This window comes from Phoca vitulina, unplaced genomic scaffold (assembly GCF_004348235.1).
Source record: "Phoca vitulina isolate PV1807 unplaced genomic scaffold, GSC_HSeal_1.0 scaffold83, whole genome shotgun sequence".
NCBI classification, from domain to species: Eukaryota; Metazoa; Chordata; class Mammalia; order Carnivora; family Phocidae; genus Phoca; species Phoca vitulina.
This window is the reverse complement of record NW_022589786.1, coordinates 3,767,654-3,788,129: the sequence shown is the minus strand read 5'-3', so window position 1 is coordinate 3,788,129 and position 20,476 is coordinate 3,767,654. Positions and strand designations below refer to the sequence as shown.

The 20,476-nt window shown below is 44.9% G+C and overlaps 1 protein-coding gene across 3 annotated transcripts in view; it reads right to left on the bottom strand.

The window, feature by feature from the left end:
• SMIM3 (small integral membrane protein 3) overlaps nt 1-20,476 on the bottom strand; it is a 38,235-nt gene that overhangs the window by 7,202 nt on the left and 10,557 nt on the right. The window contains exon 1 of one of the 3 annotated variants that reach the window (XM_032395259.1): nt 8,605-9,951. The exons of 1 other annotated variant lie outside the window; for it this stretch is intronic. The gene's annotated coding sequence lies outside the window, so the exon portion shown is untranslated. Of the gene's footprint in view, nt 1-8,160; nt 8,297-8,604; nt 9,952-20,476 lie in introns of those variants that run through there. One more of the 3 variants, XM_032395260.1, reaches the window with a different exon arrangement.

The following is a 20,476-nucleotide window of genomic DNA, read 5'->3' as shown; positions in this document are numbered from 1 at the left end:
CAACAACCTGAATGAGCTTGCAGGCAGCGTCTTTCCTAATTGATCCTCCAGATGCAAATGCAACTTGGCTGATACCTTGACTGAAGTTTTGTAAGGACCCAACGAGGTTGTGTTTGAACCCAGGGAAGCTGTGAGATCAGTGAATGTATTTTTAAGCCACCAAGTCTGTGCTAATTTGTTATGGCAGCAACAGAAAACTAAATCAGCAATACTATTTCGTCCTGGGTTTGTTCTGTGGAGAAGAAATCCCTGCAAAGTAATGGCATTCTAGACATCTACATAGAATTTAGACACTATCTAGCTTAAGCCACACAGCCTCCCTCCCATTTTACAGGTGAAGGAAATGACTTGCCCAAGGTCACACAGCAGGTTAAGGGCAGGACTGAGGGGAGAACTCAGGCCTCCTGATCCGCGCGCTCTTTTCAAATGCCATCGCTCTCCTGTTTGAGATGGGAGCCGGGAGAAAGTAAGGAGTCCGGTTGGAGAAGGCAGCGGGAGGGACAGGCTTCTTGATTCTACCTCTTTACTGTGTAAAAGCCATAGGGGCCTTGAGGCCCAGAGCCCGAGGCCACATCACAGTAGGTGGGACAGGTGAGATGGTTTTCCAGGGCCACACACACACCCCTCAACCAAAAATAAGTCCTGTCAGAATCACTGGAGAATGCAGTTCCATCCCTTTGGCTCAAGGCCCGAATGCAAATGAATCTAGAGAAGAAGGTAGTGGTGAAGACTGTAACTTAGCATCCCTCACCGTGAGACCGACAGGGAAGAGGGAGAGACACTGGCATCTGACTGGTCGTGGGGGACCCCGCAAGGTGGGGCAAAGCGCCATGCGTCTGGGATGAAGGACTGGACCCCGTGCCTGGCTTCCGGCTCTGCCGAGGCCCGGACTTCAGCCAGCACAGCGCCTTCTCCTCACAGAACGCGCCCCCTCTCTACTCAGTGGCAGGGGCACTGAATACACGTTTCTTAACTCAACCGCTCCCCCCAACACCCCACCCCCCCACCCCCGGAGCTCCTGGATGCTGGTTGGGCGAGGGGAGTGCATGGGAACGGAGGGAATACTTGGAAACAGCGGGGAAATCTCCCCTCTACACTCCCCACTCCCCTCTACAGCGTTAAGAGCGAGCCCCAGCTCAGAGGCCAGCTGGCTTGGGTTTCAATGTGGCTCCACCACTTTCTAGCTGACCTATCTTGGGTAAGTTATCAAACTTCCTAATGCTTCCATTTATTCAGCTGAAAACAAAAACAAAAATGGGCAAATAATAGCATCTGCCCTGTAGGGTGAGTAGAATTCCATGAGAGGATCACACATAGTACTGGGCAGTATTCTGACACCCGACGGGCACCCCACAAATGTCCATTCCATGATCAGTAATTCCTGGCTGCAGGAATCACGCACCTGAGCAAATAGCCTCCCCTCCCCGCCCCGACAACCAGTTAGAATTTGTTAGTATCCCTGACTTGGCATGTCTTCACTTTATCAACAAAGATGATAGAGGCTTAATCCAAATTAATGAATTTTTTTTTAATCAACCAATGACATGGTTGATTAACCTGACGGATTCCTCCAGGCTGAGGATGAAACACGGATGGCGCTGTGATTCCCACTGGGCATCGAGGAGTCGGGGTAGAGATGGAGATGTTTGCCCCTAAGAAGCTCACCCTCTTCTGCAGGAAAAAGACATCATGTAGAACTGCTAGTTGCAATACAAGGCAGGGCACTCCTACACTGAAGGTGCGAACCACACGCTCTTGGAGAAGAGGAAGTGGAAAGAGAAAGAGAAAGAGTGCAGGTAAGACAATCTTGATCTGAATCCTGCTTTCCATCCTTATCAACAGTGTGACTTGGGGCAAGTTACTTAAAATCTCTAAACCTCAGTCTTCTCATCTTTACAATAAGGACACTAAGAGTATTATATTGCACCCTACTTTTGTGAGGATAAAGCAAGACAATAGGTACATAGTCCTGAAACATAACCGATGCTCAAAACAATATTCGTCTTCATTCCTTTGTTCTTGTCTAAGTAAAACACAACACTTTAAAAAGACGGGGGACTTTGATATAGGCTTTGAAGAGAAGTAGGTGTCCAAAAGGAAAAAAATAAAGGGAGAGGCAGGATGAGTAGAACAGATACATCAACAAAGCCCCGAGCTGATAAGATATAGGGCGTGCTGGGGCATCTGTAGTCCTTGCGGCTCTGGCAAGAGGCTTACCCTTTCTAAGCTTCCGTTTCATCTGTAAAATGTAAACAGGACTACTTCATTGGGATGCCGTGGGATCTGAATGAGCTAACGTACGCACTTACTTCGGACCATGCCTGGTGCACAGTAAGGACTTCATCCATGTTAAACTGAGCTGGGGGACACAGCCCAGCTCCTAAATTCAGAGCGTTCAGAGCCCCACCACTATTTGGGGCGCTATGACCACTCCGAGGCTGATCTAGGAAAGCGCAGGGATAGTTTCATCCACACGGAGAGCCTTTGAGAGTCTGTCCCGGCTTTGATCTTCCACAGGAAAAGCACACCCTGCACTTCTGAGCTGCAGCTAGCAGTTGACTTTTGAGGGATTGCCCGTGGTTATCCAACCGGTTTTACCACCAAGGAGCTCACTGAGGAAGAAGGCAATAAAAGAAATGACTTCCTGCTGGCTGGCAAGCTTAATTATCCCGATGTGGGAGAGAAAGCAGACCGAGCAGGTGGCTTCCTGCAGGTGTGGCCTGCCACGGAGGCCGGAGGGGGGCAGTGAGCCCAGCTCTGAGTCACCGGCCCAGGGGCCATCTCTTCGGGCATCCTGCCAAATGCGGAGAATGAGGCTGACTGTTCCCACCCAGGGAGCAGACTCGGGGGCTTACTGGCATCACTCCGCTGATAGGACCCCTTCCGAAGGCTCTACCCTCAGAAGGAGCTGGTGCAATCATCTGAGAAGAATGGAGCATCGAGGCCAGACAGAGAAAGGAAGTCAAGTTCCGAGAAGAGGCCCCACTGGCCCCTTACTAGCCTGGGGTAACTAATGTCCTGATCAGACTTTTGTGCTTGCTGTTCCCTCTTCTTAGAATGCTCTTCCCCGCAGATCTTGCTTTTCAACAACCACTGTCTCAGTGTCCAGGACCTCAACTTAAATGTCACCTCTTTGGAAAAGCCTTTTTCCAGAATCACCTTGTTAAATCACTACCCTCGTCCAGCCGCCATTCTCTATCTCAGACCTTGTTTTAATGTCTTCAGACACTTTTCACAATTTAAAATTAGCTTGTTTGTTTGCGTGTGTATGTGGTTTTTTTTTTGGCCACCTTTGCCCACTGAAATGCAAGCACAAGGAGAGCAGAAGGCTTGCCTCCCGTTCCCAGCCGTACCCCCGGCACAGCTCTCCTGGCACACAGGACGGGCCCAATAAACCCAAGATGGGTGAGGGAATGAACACAGACAGATGGGAGGACTTCAGATCTGAGCTTAGTTGGAACTTAGCTGTCCGGAAGGATCCTCGCCCCATGATCTTAAAAGTCAGAATCCCATCTCTAAAACAAAATGCATCCTCTGACTTGATCATTTTCTGGGCTCTCTATACATTCAGGAAGGATTATGAGGGCCTCCTCCTTTCCCAGACTGGCCTGTACATACCAGGCAGAGAGAGGGGCACTGACCTTTCAGAATAACGTTCTCTAGGATTCCCTGGGCTCCAGAGCTGGGCACTGAGGTGAGTATAGGGGTGGGGGAGTTGCTGTCCCCAGCAGGAACATTTCCTTCTCTGTTCTCAGAACGGAGAGCTGATAAAAACGGAGGGGATTTCCCAGGCCTACTGCGGGTGAGACCATCCGCACCTCATTCACCCTCAGAGACAGTTCTCTTCCCCTTCTGTAACAGCCTCAAGCACTTACCAAGCCAAGCCATCTCACTAGGGACCTCTGTTCCAAAGACGGGGGCCAGAGGAAGGGACGGGCAGGACTTACAACTATCAAAAATGTGAAATGAATCAGATCAGAGGACTTTGTCCAATCACCCGAGGTCCCCGAGGAGGGCTCTGTTCTCATTTTACCCCAGCTGGCTTCCGTCTCCATCAAAATTCTTAACAGTCTAAAGACGTGTTCCCTGCTTGAGTTTCTGTCTGCTATTCTGTGGCTGGAAAAATGGAAAAACACCAGGATATTTCAAAGAGATCAGAAAACAGCCAGAACTATTCAAGACTGCACGTACCCATCAGACCCAGCCAATCACAGAGTCTTAGAAACCAACCGGGAGCCAGCAGAGAAGCCCTGGCCAAATCCACAGCATCCTGCTTAAGCCTCTACCATCCATCATGGTTATTTGCCAGTGAGTAAGAGCCTGCTGCGTGCTGGGCCCACAAAGGAGACTCTCCATGGTGGTGGGCTGGTGGGGTGGGGGGGCGGTTAGTGATAGAGCTGCAAGGGCACCAGAGTGGTGTGAATCCCCTGCCAAGCTATGTGATCGGGAACAAGTCAATCTCCAAAAATGCATGCAGCAAGCAGAACAGCAGACCCTCAAAGATGTCCATGGTCCTGGTCTCCGGAACCGTGACTATGAAAAAAGAAGCATGACTCAGAGGGCAGAGTCATGAAAACAGAGGCGAAGAGTCGGCAGATGTGATTTAAAGACTTTGAGATCAGATTATCTTGGACGACCAAGTGGGTCCAATCTAATCACATGAGTCCTTAAAAGTGAAGAGGAAGGCAGGAGGGTCAGAGAAATATGGCATGAGAAGCACCTGACTCACCATTGCTTGCTTTGAAGATGGAGGAAGCCGGCTACGAGCCAAGGAGTGCAGAGGCCTGCAGAAGCAGGGAATGGCCCCCAGCTGACAGCCAGAGAGGAAACGGTGACCTTGATCCTACAGCCATAGGAACTGAATTCTGCCAACAACTCAAATCAGCAGGGAACAAATCCTCCCCTAAAGACTCCAGAAAGAAACTCAGCTTACTGATGCCTTTTCTTCTGGAAAGACCCATACCATACTTCTGACCTGTAGAACGGTAATACAGTAAATTTGATTTTTTTGAAGCCACTAAATTGGTGGTAATTTGTTACAGCATTAGAAAATGACCACACTGTGTGATCCTGAGTAAGTCCCTCCTTCAAATTGGGCCTCCTTCTCCTGTCAGTCAATTGGAAAGGGTGGTCAAGGTGATCTCCAAGTCTCACTCTGCTCCCCTGACACCCTACCTCCCCTAGAGCCCTGCCCCAGGTCCAGGATGGTCTTGGGTTGAAGGCCATTAAAGAAAAAAACAGAAAGGAGCAAGGGGTGGAGAAGATGAATCTTTAAAAAGCCCCAAGGTGTTTCCTAAAATGCTACCCAGGATGCTCAAAAAAAAAAAAAAAGTCTCCCGTTTTGCCATTTGTTACTTCCTAGACCATCCCCCAGAGGAATGAAGTGGAAAATCTGGGAGAGCAAGAAAAAAAGCTTCACGATCAATAACTCAGAAGCTGTCCAGAGCACTGAGTTAAGGATTCCCTAGCCTCGCAGAGATTGCAAGGTGCAAAGTCCTGATTATCAGGGATTAGGACTGGTGACACGTATGCCACAAATAGGTCACCAGTACTTGAAACTGATTTGGGGAGTTTAGTTTTCTGTTTTCCTTCTCCCTCCTCCATTTCATTCTCTCTGATCCCATGTAGTTGGTCACCAGCAATTCGCATGTCCAATCAGCCAGAGTCCAAATCAATAAAATAAGGAAACTAGAGCTACGCACCACGAAGCAATGTAAAGTACACAGTAGAGTTGCTGAATCTGGTTTGCTGTTGTCCACCATGCTAGCCAGGGATAGTTCTGGCCTGTTCCCCTTCCTGGCTACCTCTGAGCTTTTCTCTTGGATGTACACCATTCTGTTTCCCTAGTGAGGCAGAAAGATACTAGGGTCCCTAGTGATTTACTAGTCCAGTGGCTGTCAAATTCTTACTTACCGTCCCCTAGGTGACCCTGCAAGTAACTGACAGAAACAAGATCTAATAACCCAGATCCCCATAATTCCAGTGCAGTTCAGAGCTCAGGCCCTGAAACCAAACTGCCTGGGTGCAAACTGCAGCTCCCTGTGATCACGGGTGAGTTCCCCACTCTCTTTGGACCTCAGTCTCCTCAACTATAAAATGGACAGAATGGTGGTCCCTACCTCATAGGACTGTGGTAAAGACTAAATAAATTAACACTTGTAAAATGCTTAGAATAATGCCTGGCTCATAGTCACCACTCAGTAAATGTCAAGTATGGTTTGTTTTGTTTTGTTTTTGGTAGGCTCAACATGGGGCTTGAACTCATGACCCTGAGATCAAGACCCGAGCTGAGATCAAGAGTCGGAGGCTGAGCCGACTGAGCCACCCAGGCGCCCCTCAAGTATGATCCTGATTACATCATTTGGCTTGTCTGGCCCGTCGGGACAGTTGTCTACAAGCTGTGCTAAGACCAGCATTTACTTACATAAACTGTGAGTGTGCGCACACGTGTCTACCTTGGATTCCACTGCCAACAGCAGCAGTGAGACCAATCAAGATAAAGATTCTCTTTCCTTGGCGACATTTCCTTTATTTGTAGATTTTAAACCACAGTGAAGAAACAGAAGCACTTTTTTTTAAAACAAGGATCAGCATACAGCTAGGGAAGCACCTGAAACTGAGACTGCCACTTACCCCGTTGGCGCCTCCCTATGTGACCCAACCACATGAGGCCCCCAAGGTCTCTAATTTGGTGTATGTCTCAAACACCGAACCCCAGCTCTATGATTCGTAGGCTATGCCAGAGACCATGCCCGAGACCGGGAATCCCCAGACCTGTCATGCAGGGGAGCCCACGGTTCTGACACCCTGAGAGGTCACTGTTTAGAACATCTGATGGAGCATGACTTGTGACCTCCAGGGCATGACTCATAACCCGAGGAGGGCTGGAAATGGGAGGTCCCTGGTGCAGTGCAGAAGTGCTTCTCCTCAGCTGTTCCGGTCCTGGCTGCAGAAGTACGGATGTCCCGAGGCTTGGCTGGGCTCACAGGACTGCTGGCCGCCCTACGGAACCCAAAGGGCACATCCCGCTCAAGCGGAGGTGCCCGTCTGTTCCATCCCCACTTCACTTTAGGGATGTGGAGAGCGAGGTCAAGATGGGGAAAATGCCTCATCAAGGTAACTCTGAGTGTCTCCTGACTTCCAGAGAATTGTCCTTCCCACCCCCACCCCTACCCCAACCCCCATTCAGGCATTTGCAAGCCTTCCTATTTCCCCACCGCAGTGGTACCACAGGTACTCAAGGAATCTTTGAGACTTCAATGTCTGAGCAGCTTTCACTACCGGGGCCTAGAGCTCTGAGGAATCTACAGAGGAAGGGGAGACTCCTGAGCGCACCCCCGCCGCCACCCCGGGCCAACAGGCCCAAGGCCAGTCAGGAAGAAAGGGTGGAGCTGTAGGAACAGGAGTCCAGCCTGGCCACTCAAAATAACAACCTCCCACAGGTGTGCAGGTTTTTACGGCTTACACCTCCCCTTCTTCCACGCGTGAACAGTACTGAGCACCTACTTGCCAGGCCCTGGGCCAAGGACTGAGGAGGTCTCGGAGATGAGGCTTGGAGACAGTCTCTACCCTCAAGGAATTTGTGGAGGGGTAGGGAGAGAAGGGGTGCAACGACTGGAACAACCAAGTCCGAAGTAAAGAGGTGGGAGGAGGAGGAGGGGGCGGAGGAGGGGGAGGGGGGGGGGGGGAGGGGGAGGGGGAGGGGGGAGGGGAAGAGCACTTGGAAGGAAGGCTTCTCTCCGTGATACTCTGCACACCCGCTCTCTCATTTGATTTCTGTACGCCAAGGATATTTTCTCCCTTTCACAGATGGAGAAACAGGGCCGGGAGACAGGATGGGGAAACTGCTGGTGCCGGACCAAGGGACCCCACACCCCACTCCAAACTCTTGGCGCCTCCCTCGCGGGGCTTTGGGAGAAGCCGCCGGCCGCGGGGCTGGGCTCACCCACCCGAGCCGCGGCTCCCACGAGGCCCCAGATCGGCCGAGGAGGTGGCTGCAACTTCGGGGCTGAGAGAAGCAGAAAAGGGGAACGCAGAAGTGATGACGGGGGAGGAAAGAGGCAGAAGAGGGGGAAGGAGAGGAGGACAGTTGGGAGGACGCTGGGCTAGGGACCACGGGAGAACGGAGCCCCACGCGCGACACCCGATGGCCCCACTCACCCGGGGATCCTCAGAGCGGCTTCGCAGGAAAGCCCGCGGCCCCCGCCGCAGCCGGATCGCGCGGGGTCTGCGGGAGGCTCGGGCCAAGGGACGGCTCGAGCGCTTCCCCCCGCTCGCGGGGGGCGGCCCGGCCCCGGGGTCGCGGCGCGCCACGTGCCGTGCCCTCGGAGCCCGCGGCGGCGGGAGCGCGCGGGAGCGGCCGGGACGCGCGGCTTGGCCCCGGGGAGGCGCTCGGCGGCGCTGGAATGCGCGGCCGCCAGGGGACCGCCCCCGGAAAACCCGGGCCCCCGGCCGCCGCCGCCGCCGCCCCGCCTCCGTCGCCCCCGCGGCCGCCCCAGCCCGGGGGAGAAACCCGAGGGCCCGGGCTTCCCCGCCGACCCCCGGGCCGCGCTCGCGTGCAGGCCGGCGCGATCGCTTCGGCCGTCGGACCCCCGCTCTCCTTACCGTGACCCGGGAGGCTCGGGCTGACCGAAAACGCGTCCTCCAAATTCCTTTCCGGCCAAAGTCCGGCCGATGGGTTTGGGCGGAGAGGCCGAGACTCTCAGCTCCTGCTTTGCAGTGCACTGAGTGTAGGATCCTTGACAGGCGGCTTCGAGAAAGTGAGGCTAGTAACACCTGTGTCCCAGCCCTGCTGTGAGGACGGACTTAGACGCCAGTGTGAAGCCGGTTGGTTGTCTGCCGTGACACGCCTCTGAGCATCCTGTTCATTCTTGTGACAACAGTGAAATGGCCCGATCCAGGGTGCTCATGAGCCCAGGAGAGCTGGCTGCTGAGAGGACTCCACGCCCTGCCAGTTCCCGGCCCGGCTCCCACGCAGAACAACGCAGCTGTGCGATCCCCTGCCGCCTCTGGGATGCACCAGGGACAGGGACCCACAGTTTTTAATTCAGCTGTCGAGCGCTCTTCAGTCTTGCTCTAAAACACAGGAGCTCAGGCCTTGACCATCAGTGTGACCCTGAGGAGTCTTGGAGCCCAGTTGTGTGTCAGTTTCTTCCTTTGCCCAATAGATTTAGTAAGAACTATACTGCTTTCCCAGGCCTAAATCCGGAATGGTGTGGGGGCTGAACTTACCCCCTACTGTCTTCTCTGAATCGGGGATGAGGTCAGCAGAAATGACGTCTAAATCATCACTACCAGATGCCAGTTTTTTAGAGGGGAAACAATGAGGATGAAGGGGATTGACATGAGAAATGATTTGACAAAAATTCTAGGAAATGTCACCCAACAACATGTTTTAATCAAAAGAGACGTGTGGAATCTTAAAAACAAACAAGTACCACACAATTCTGAATAGTTTAATAGAAAACTCTCAGTAGAAAAAAACAAACAAAAAAGCTAAAGGGGGACAATCTCAATTTAATACAAAGTGTTCCCTGGTTAGTGGAAGAAGTAGGGGAGTACTCTGGATGGACACCAGGAACTCCCTGTGCCCTGTGTGAATGCTGGCTTCCATCTGGGAGAACGCAGAGCCCCAGGGCCGGCGGCAGCACTAGCGAAACTCAATCTGCCTTTCCCAGTTCACAGTCTATCGGTGTCTCTTTAATAATGATTTGCCCTGGCACCCAAAAAGCGAGCCAAAAGAGAAAATTGAATAATAACCTATGGGAAACATACTACATTAGCTCTGTCTCAGCTGGGTTGATTTTGCTGAGAGGGCTTTGGAAGAGAGGAATAATGGATGCTGTGTTGGGGTAGGAGGAGGGGGGAAAAATAGCCAATTTCAGTACCAAGCTTTGTTACAGCAAAACCCAGGGAACAACTTATATTTCACTTCCTTGGTGCTCAATTACAAGTACTCCAAAGGGAAAACCATCAAGAATTAAAAAAAAAAAAAAAAAAAAGTAATACGGGACATCCCCCTGATAGTGGGGGGGGGGGGGGATTTGAATAAAAGAAGTTGTAGCCTAACAGCATTCTACCAAAATACTGCCTACAGGGGGCCCCCACTAGGATAGAATTCATCTCAGAAACCCTCTCACTGAATCACACGTATGCAAGAATTTTCTTCTTTCATATATTTTTCACTTGCACAAGTACATTTATTTAGTTTGGGAAAGTAATGTGGTATATTGGATTGGTAGTCAGGAAGCCAAAATTCTGAGTCTATCTAAGTAGCTAAATGATCATTAATGCCTCAGTTCCTCACTTGCAAAATAGTAAAATGAAACCTATTCCTTCTGATACAATTATTGTGTGTAAAGATGTCATTCACGTATTTCTTTATTCAGAATTATTCACTGAAAGTCTCATACATGTTCTAGGTACCAAGGAAGACAAATTCTCTTTCTTTATTGTTTGACATCTCGTGGGGGAAATGTTCACCATAAATAAGCAAACAAATAAAAAAACAAAGTGATATCAATTTGCGAAACCGTGAGGAATATAAAATGAGATGATGTAATAGAGTGATAGAGCACATTTTATGTTTGATCATGGAGATTGTAGTTAATCTGAATCTCCTGAATTGTTTGTATTATCAATGATTATATTACTCTTTAGTATATCAACTTAAATGTAATTTCCAAGGTCTTTCATTACACTCTAAGAATTTAGACTGATATTAAATTATTGCCTGAATAATTTGTAAGGAAGGTAGAACACAAAAACATTGATCACGAAACATGGTATGCATGCACACACGCACATGCACTCCTTTGCCTCCTACTTTTATATGTTTGAGAGTGGATAAACCCTTGGGGTATATTAATGTATACGTTCAATTTTGCCACTTTAAGAAATGCAAATGGGATGTGTGTGGCCATAACAGGTTTTACAGTGCTTGCTTTGCTGGTCTGCTAAATGTTTGTATCTTTCAAATCATGCTCAGTTACTTGCCTACAGTTACTTGAGGAAATAGAAGGTAGTTACATTGCTTAAAAGATGTAATTTATGTGCTAAGAGAGTAGATCTTAATGTTCTCCCCACAAAAAAAGAAGAGGTAACCATGGGATGGGATGGAGGTGGTAGCTAATACCATGGTAATAATCATTTTGCTATTTATAAATGTATCATATTAACATGTTGTACACCTTAGACTCATACAATATTAAGGGTCAATAATATGTCGATAAAGCAGGAAAAAAGAGAAATGGGTAGGATCCCATTTTATTCAATATGATGAAGACTAAAAAAATCTTTTTTAAAATACACAAAATAAGATATGAACAAATGTATGAACATACCATTCTTCATAAAAAAAAATCTAGTCTGTAACAATGCCAGTTCTCTTCAAATAAATGTATAAATCTAAAAAACATTGTAACTTTTATGGGCCATTGAGACTATCTTAAGAATTGAAGTAGTAAAGAAATATAAGCATAGAATAAGATTATGAGTGCAAATTTGTTATCAAGGGAAAAAGAGCCATTTCATCTTGAAGTAAAAAACTGTGCCGGGGGTGGGTGGATCAGTCATTAAGCGTCTGCCTTCGACTCAGGTCACGATCCCAGGGTCCTGGGATCGAGCCCCGCATCGGGCTCCCTGCTCAGTGGGAAGCCTGCTTCTCCCTCTCCCACTCCCCCTGCTTGTGTTCCTGCTCTCACTGTCTCTCTCTCTGCCAAATAAATAAATAAAATCTTTAAAAAAAAAAAACAACTGTGCCAGAATGTGAAAGATTAGCAAGAGACAAATTTGACTGGGTAAGTTGTAGAAGTTTGATGACAAGAAAACTTTGTTTCGTTGGTTTGTAATGCCTGCAAATAATGAGTCTAGAAGGAAACAATGAAATATGTTAAAATTTTGACAAAATTGGCTCTGTTTTTTTTTTTTTTTTTTTTAAGATTTTATGTATTTATTTGACAGAGAGAGACACAGCGAGAGAGGGAACACAGCAGGGGAAGCGGGAGAGGGAGAAGCAGACTTCCCGCGGAGCAAGGAGCCCGATGTGGGGCTCGATCCCAGGACCCTGGGATCATGACCTGAGCCGAAGGCAGACGCTTAAGGACTGAGCCACCCAGGTGCCCCAAAATTTGCTCTGATTTAATGAGCTTACTCATAAGACTTTTTAAAAAGGCCTTTCTGACAATTGTTTCATTAACTCAAGAGTAGAATTTGGTTTTGTTTTTCTCTATGTTAAAATGACAAACTAGTCTTGGAATATTCAGTTGTTTTTGGGTTTTTTTGTTTTTGTTTGTTTTAGAAAGGCAGACTGCCACATGTAGCACCTCATTTGGATGTGTCCGGAGTTTTGGAAGTTTGACTACCCTATGTTCCCCAGAAATGGACCTTGAGAGCTTGTGTGGAGGTTCTAGCAGGGGAGTGAAGCTTCTCATATATCCTTGATCGTTGATCTCTATGGGAGAAGGTCATCCTCTTCCACTGTGCTCAGCTTCGGGAGGAATGCACTAGGAGTGGTGTGGGAGGAAGGGGACACCCACTTAGCCAGCCAGATCAGCCGAATCAACCCTGGCGATCAATGGGGTGATATGTCGCAGCCAGACTGCACTCATATCCTTAGTTTCTTCTTAACAAGAACTAGTGAGGGGCTCCTGGGTGGCTCAGTCGGTTAAGCGTCTGCCTTCAGCTCAGGTCAGGATCCCGACGTCCTGGGATCAAGCCCCACGTCTGTCTGGCTCCCTGCTCAGCATGGAGTCTGCTTCTCCCTCTGCCCCTCCCCCTGCTCGTGCTTGCACTCTCTCTCTCAAATAAATAAAAAATCTTAAAAAAATAAGAGATAGTGAAAGTTATTTTTAATTTCTATATAATCTGCCCAAATAGCAGATATTATATATCTGATCAGCATAACTTTTCTGTGTTTTGTGCTTTGTCATGCCCTTGATTACTTAAAAACAAAACAACAGAAGTTCCTCATTTCTTAAATAGCTAAAGTTCCTTATAATGATACCTATGGTTATGTTTATTTAGTACTAGTGTATTGTTAATCTGATTAATAGACAGCCAAGCTACAACCATTCATCGTTCCCAGGCATCTATGCTTCTGTCTTAAGCTAAGGAGGATTCTTTTTTGAAAAATCTTTTTAACATTACCTTCCCATCAGTTCAATAGTTTATAAAAATGCAGTGTGTTTTTACCTATCAAAGCATCTTTGATGCTTCCTAGATAGCTAAAATACCAAAGGCTTGGTCTCTCACCTTGTAACCCATAATGTGTCATTCACAGTCAGGAGGGATAGTAGGTAAAGACTTAGTTAGGTATGTTTGAAATGCTCCCTATGTCTTAATTGGCTCACTACTGTTATAGGATTCACATTATATACTAAACCCACAAAATGGGATAAGCTGCCCAATCAAAAAAGTACATTCTAACTTCCCCATGTTTATTTTTAAAAGTAGATTTGTCTGGGGGGGTGCCTGGGTGGCTCAGTCAGTTGAGCGTCCAATTCTTGATTTCGGCTCAGGTCATGATCTCAGGGTTGTGAGATTGAGCCCCTTGTCGGGCTCCGCGCTGGGCATGGAACCTGCTTAGGATTCTCTCCGCCCCTCCGCATCTCTGAAAAAAAATAAAAAAATAAAAATAAAAGTAGATTTGTCTATGTACCCATGTCCACAGTACACTCTTGAGGAAACACTGACAAAAACCATAACCCAGTAGGATTTTACTCTCCTCTATTCTGATATGGTTGTCTAGCCTAATAAGTTAACAGAGGCTTCAGTCTAATCAACAACAAGTAGTTTTTGCTTTCTTTACATGTTTACCTGAAGTCCTCTGCTGCATGCTAAAGCATCCTCAACAAAGGACAGGCCCAGCAACGTGGTGAGAAAGATCGTACCAGGCACTCTTAACTGGAATAGATTTACAGGGTCAGGCTTCTCACCATAAGCTAACATTGCGACCACACACAGATATCTATAGATTGAAACACAGGACTGAATCAGGATTGCTCGGACTCTTTTTAGTCCAGAAACAAACAACTTTATGGAAGTACACTGTTGATCCAAGGTTTATGAGTCAAGAATCAATCACATGAGCCAAATAAGTTCATGAGAAGAATATAATTGCGGTTATTTTAGAATATTATTAGATTTTTTTAATGCTTTGTATTTGATGTGCTTATAAGGAAGTCCTTTCCCCCCATTTTTTTTTCTTTTCTGCTTTCTTCTCAATCTGTCTATAAGGCTCAATTTAGCAGGCTATGCTTATGCAAACTAAAAGGAAATATTTTTTAATGATATCTTGTTCCCACTGATCCCTCAGAATTCAAGAGTGAGCACTTTACTGAGTCTCTAGCGATGTAATTTATTTGTAAAGATGGAAAGAAACTGCCCTCCTCTTTACCAGGATGTAATTGGACAAATCTATTACCAAACAAAGCCATCTAAGGAGTTTTATATTTGAGAAAAAATTTCATTTAATTGCCTATGATCATGTAGCCGTTAAGGAACAAGAGTTGTACTTCCTGTGTGTACAGTGACCTCCCAGGAGACTGGTCTGGTGGAGCCTATTTCATGGCTCACAGGGTCCCAACATTATGCACGTAAGATAGTGAGAAAGTTCACTTGCTGACAGGTCACCAACCTTAGCAAATATTGGGGACCTTGAGAAAGGATGAAGTCTCTTACTTTTAGGGACTGCAAGTAGAGCCTGATAGAGATTAACTTTTTAGCTTTGGTTTTCTGTTATTGGAAAAATGAGCAAAGACATTAATCATTGAATAATTAAAATATTAACACTAGAAAACATCCACTTGATACAAAAGAAAGTGGCAAAGGAATAAAACCAAAAAATACATATGAGATATAAAAAACAAAAAATGAAATGGCAGATGTAAATTCAACTCTATTGATGATAATATTAAGTGTGACTGAGTGACACAGTCCAATCAAAAGGCAGAGATTTTAGACTAGAGAAAATAAAAACAGAATCCAACTATATGCTATGTACAAGAGGCGCACTTCCGATTCAAAGACCCGAATAGGTTGAAAGTAAAAGGACAGAAAAGATATATGACTCAAAGCAACAGCAACCATAAGAAGGCTGGAGTGGCTGTATTGCTAACAGGAAACAAACTTCTAAACAAAATGTTACTAGAAACAAGGAGGCACATTTTGTAATGATAAAAGCGACAATCCATGAGGAAATTATAAACATATATGCACCCAGCAACACACACACAACCATAAAGGCTGATAGAATTGAGGGGAGAAAGAGACAATGTGATAATAATTTTCAGGGACTCTCATACCTCACTATCAATATTGGCTAGAGCAACTGGACAGAAGATTAACAGGGAAACAGAAGAATTGAACAGCATTATACACATGATCCAAAAGGCAGATCTACCCAATGACGAAAGAATACCCATTCTTCTTATGTGCACACAGAATATTAGACCAGATTTCAGGCCATGACGTAAGTCTCAATAAATTTAAGTTGACTGAAATCTTACCAAGCGTGTTCTCTAATCAGGACAGCATGTGATTGGAAATGAATAACAAAAAGAAACTTGGGATATTAACAAATATGTGGAAATTAAACAGCATACTACTAAATAACCAGTGTATCAAAGAAGAAATCACAAAAGAAATTAGAAAATGCTTTAAGATGCATGAAAATGAAGACACAACATACAATAGCCTACAGAATGCAACTAAAGCAGCAGATAGAGGAAAATGTATAGGTATAAATACCTACATTAAAAAAGAAGAAAGATCTCACATAAACAACCTAAACTACCACTTAAGACACTGGAAAAAGAAGGGCAAACTAAACCAAAAGGAAGACAAGGAAGGAAATGATAAGAATTAGAATGGATATTAATGACATAGAGGATAGAACAAAAATTAAGAAAAATCAATGAAACCAAAAGTTGCTTCTTTGAAAAGATCAACAAGATTGACAAAGTTGTAGCTATACTAAACAAGAAAAACAGAAAATCAAATGACTAGGGTCAGGAATAGAAGAGGGGGCATTACTACTGACCTTTCAGAAATAAAAAGAATTACAAGGAAATACCATGAGCAACCCTGCCAAAAAATTAGGTAACTTAGATGGAATGGACAAATTCCCAGAAAAACATAAACTACCCAAACTGACTCGAGGAGGAACAGAAAAATCTGAATAGACCCATAACAAGTAAAGAAATTAAATTGGTAATCCAAATGTATGATCTCTCTCTCTAGATAGATAGATATCAGAAAACAAACAAACAAACAAAAAACCTCTAAAAAGGAAAACCCAGGACCAGATGTTTCACTAGTGAATTCTAACAAATATTAAAGAAGAATTAATACCACTTCTTCACAAACTCTTCCAACGAACATAAGAGAATGAATACTTCCCAATTCATTCTATGAGGCCAGTATTACCTCAATACCAAAATAAGACAAAGACAGCACAAGAAAACTACAGACCAGTGTTTCTTATAGTCACAAAAATTCTCAACAAACTACCAACAAATTTAATTCAGAAATAAATAAAAAAGATTGTATACCATTAGGTGGGATTTACCCCAGGAATGCAAGTTTGGTTTAACATATAAAAATCAATTATGTAATATACCACATCAAGAGAACAAAGGACAAAAATGACATGATCATCTCAATAGACACAGATTCAATGTAATTTCTATCAAAAATTCCAATTGTCTTTTTTTTTTTTTTTTGCAGAGATGGACAAGCTTATAAATTAAATTTCATATGGAAATGCAAAGGATCATAAGTAGCCCAATCTTAAAAAGAACAAAGTTGGAGGATTCTACTTTCTAATTTCAAAACGTACAGAGCTACAATAATCAACAGTAGTACTGGAATAATGATAGGTACATAGATCAATGGGAACATAATTGAGAATCCAGAAGTAAACCCTCACATTTATGGCAAATTGATTTTCGAGAAGCTGCCAAAACAATTAAGTGGGGAAAGAACAGTCTCTTCAACAAATGGTGCGGGGACGACTGGATATCCAAGTGTCACAGAATAAAGAATAGATCACACCATACATAAAAATAAACTCAAAATGGATCAAAGACATAAATGAAAGAGTTAAAATGGTAAAACTCTTAGAAGAAAACAGGACTAAAACTTCACGACCCAACAGTGGAATATTACTCAGCAATTAAAAAAAAAATGAAGTACTGATGCACACTTCAACATGAACCTTGAAAACAGTATGCTAGGGGCATCTGGGTAGCTCAGTCAGTTAAGCGTCTGACTCTCGATTTGGCTCAGGTCATGATCTCAGGGTCATGAGATGGAGCCCCACGTCGGGCTCCATGCTGGGAGTGGAGCCTGCTTGAGATTCTCTCTCATTCTCTCTCCCTCTGCCCCTGCCCCCTCTCTCTTCTCTCCTCTCTTTCTCTCTCTCCCTCTCTAAAAAGAAAGGAAGGAAGGAAGGAAGGTAGGAAGGAAGGAAGAAAGAAATAAAGAAAGAAAGAAAACAGTATGCTAAATAAAGGAAGCAAGGCACAAAGGACCATGTATTATATATTCCATTTATGTGAAATATCAAAAACAGGCAAATCAGTAGAGATGGAAAGAAGATTAGTGATATCCTAGGGCTGGGGTTGTGAGGAGGAATGGGGGGTAATATCTAAAGAGTGCGGGATTTCTCTCTGGGGTAATGAAAATCTTCTGAAATTGATTGTGATGATCTTTGCACAACCCTGTGAACATACTAAAAGCGGTGGATTATATACTTGAATGAATTGTATGCTATGGGATTTATATCTCAATCAAGGTGAGAATATATCTTTGGAAGGATAGTGGGTATTGAAAACTCAATCCTAGTTCTTTGTGAAGTCTCCAAACAGAAGTTAATTCTCTTGGCTGTGGTAGCGGTTCAGCTCCATATGCTCCACATTTGCTGACCACACAACAATGAGTCTTCTATGCAAACAAGACCGGTCAAATAACCCCCGAATATAATGAAATCAGCCATTTTTATGATCATAGATAATTCTTGAAGTTTGTGACCATAGAGGTGGAGTGATAAGAAAAATTATCCGGAACTTGGAAACAAACCAAAAGGAGGACTAGATGTCTTGTTAACATCAAACAAGAGCACAGCTTCACAAGCCTGCCTAAAGATCACCTGACTCTCTAGGGATGCGTACCTTTGTTTCATTTACTGTTTACTGTTAATTAACGATCCGGACATCTTACAACTCTGTAAAGTTAGATGCTAACTTGTAGAAAGTTTGACAAGGGACAGATCTGTTTGTTTGGTTTGTCCAGTAGAGATGCAAATGATTTCTATCTGTTAGCAAAGATGGCCCTAAAAGTTATGTTTTTATTGCCTTCGAGGGCATTAGCCAATTTTGCATCTAACTCATCAATCTTATTCCAGCGTTCTTTCTCATCCTGCCAGTTCCTTCACTAAACACCTAAGTAAAACTTTGATGCATGCTCACTATAAGTATGTATAAAATTATATTTTAAACATTTTCAAAATTATACTTTGAGAAACTATTTGGAGAGAACACTGTGCTGGAAACAGATCCCGGACTCCTTAAACTCATGCCATCCTTCCCAAATGCCCCAAATCCCCAAGCAAAAGGAGGTGTGTGCTCATGTAGTTTAGAGATTTTAAAAATTGAGTTTGCTGATTCTGGCAGTGAGTAACTATGTGACTCTGGGCCAAGGATTTAATGTCTATGAGCCTCAGTGTTCCCTTCTACAAAATGGGAATGGCACTGCCTTCCTCAAGAGGTTTTAGTTAGGATGAAGTAGGATCAAGTGAAATCATGAATGCGAAAAGAGCCTGTGACTGGTACGCATTACCTATTTGTATACATAATATATATGGAGCACATATTCATGTATGGTTTTTTCTGGGCCCTGACGTAGATGTTTTATTGCCCCCTAGAGCATTAACTAATTTTGCGTCTTGTTCAACAGTCTTGTTGGATTCTTTGCCATCTTATTGGTTGACTGATACTAGTGTCAATTCTTCCTGCATTTTCAGTAAATTAAGACCGTGCACATCCAAAATTATAAGGGAAAGTTAAAGATCATTTAAGCAAAGCCCTCTTTTACATATGGGGAAACTAAACTGAGGCTCAGGAAGACTGAGCAGCTTCCCAAGGTCACCAGCTGGTCATTGTCAAGGCCAAAATATGAGCCCAGGACTGTTTGACTACAGAGCCAAAATTCTATGTCACTGCACTAACAATTTGGGGTAGGGTCTGATTTTATCAAGGCCCTCCATTCAGAGATTGCAATATTGGTTGCAATGTTTTCCTTTCTATCACCAGCACCTGGTGCAGCATAATGCTGTCTGTGGGGTGAATAAATGACAGGATGTGGAGAGGAAGATGAGAGGTCAGCAAATACTTCTCTTTCTGGTTCTGAGGTTGTGCCTAAAGGTAGTTGGATGCTTGAAAACTTACTGTATTAGTTATGGCTCTCCAAAGAAACAGAACCAGTTGGATGGGGTGTGTGTGTGTGTGTGTGTGTGTGTGTGTGTGTGTGTGATGAGCTCCCTAACAGTGGAGGTATGCAAGCAGAGAGATATTGCAGAGGACTCCATTGGGATGGTGGGGGGCTGGTGAGACAGGGTAAGTGAGTGCACCATGGGCATGATGGAAATATCCTTTCAAAGCTAAGACTCAGGATCTTAAGATCACTACAGTTTTGAGTTACAAGCATATCCATGCAGGATAATCCACCTTGTTCCACTTAGGGAAATGTCCAGCTCAGACATCAGTTTCCTGCTTACAGGTCCCTCAACAGCTCAGTCCTTCCCCAAAAGTCAGGTACTGGACAGCAGGACTCCTGAGATGACTGTTCTCTCCCTTCCCCTCTCTCCTTGGAACAATTCCCAATTCCTTGAGCAAATGCCATCTTACTCTTTGGGGAAGCCCCACTACTTGCTAACTTTCAAAAGAAATGTGCCTTTAACCTAAAAACTAGATGCAGGAATTTTTATTTTTATTTTGATTACAACCTGTTTTATCGTAGTCGAAAGACCTCATTGAACTAGTGATGAGGCAAGAAGGTAAAATGATGGGATTTTCCAAACCTGTGGCATTTGAGATGAAAACATGTTGCTGAGCAGATAGGAAGGAAGAAATGGAGACGGGAGGCTTCCACATAACAGCTTTCAGGTGGAGCGATGGTCTTGCGGTCTCACGAGCGTGGTTGTAATTATCTGTATTCACTCTCATGGCTTAATTCCAAAGTGTTCAATTATCACCGTCATGTAGCTGAGAGGGAAGAGAATGCCTATTCCTGGCAGATATCACAGTCCAGCCAGTATAATTTTTTAAATTTTTTAAAGATTTATTTATTTATTTTTTTATTTTAGAGAGAGAGCATGAGTGGGAGGGGTGGAGGGAGAGGGAGAGAGAATCCCAAGCAGACTCTGTGCTGAATGTGGACCCCCATGTTGGGTTCAATCTCACAACCCTGAGATCACGAC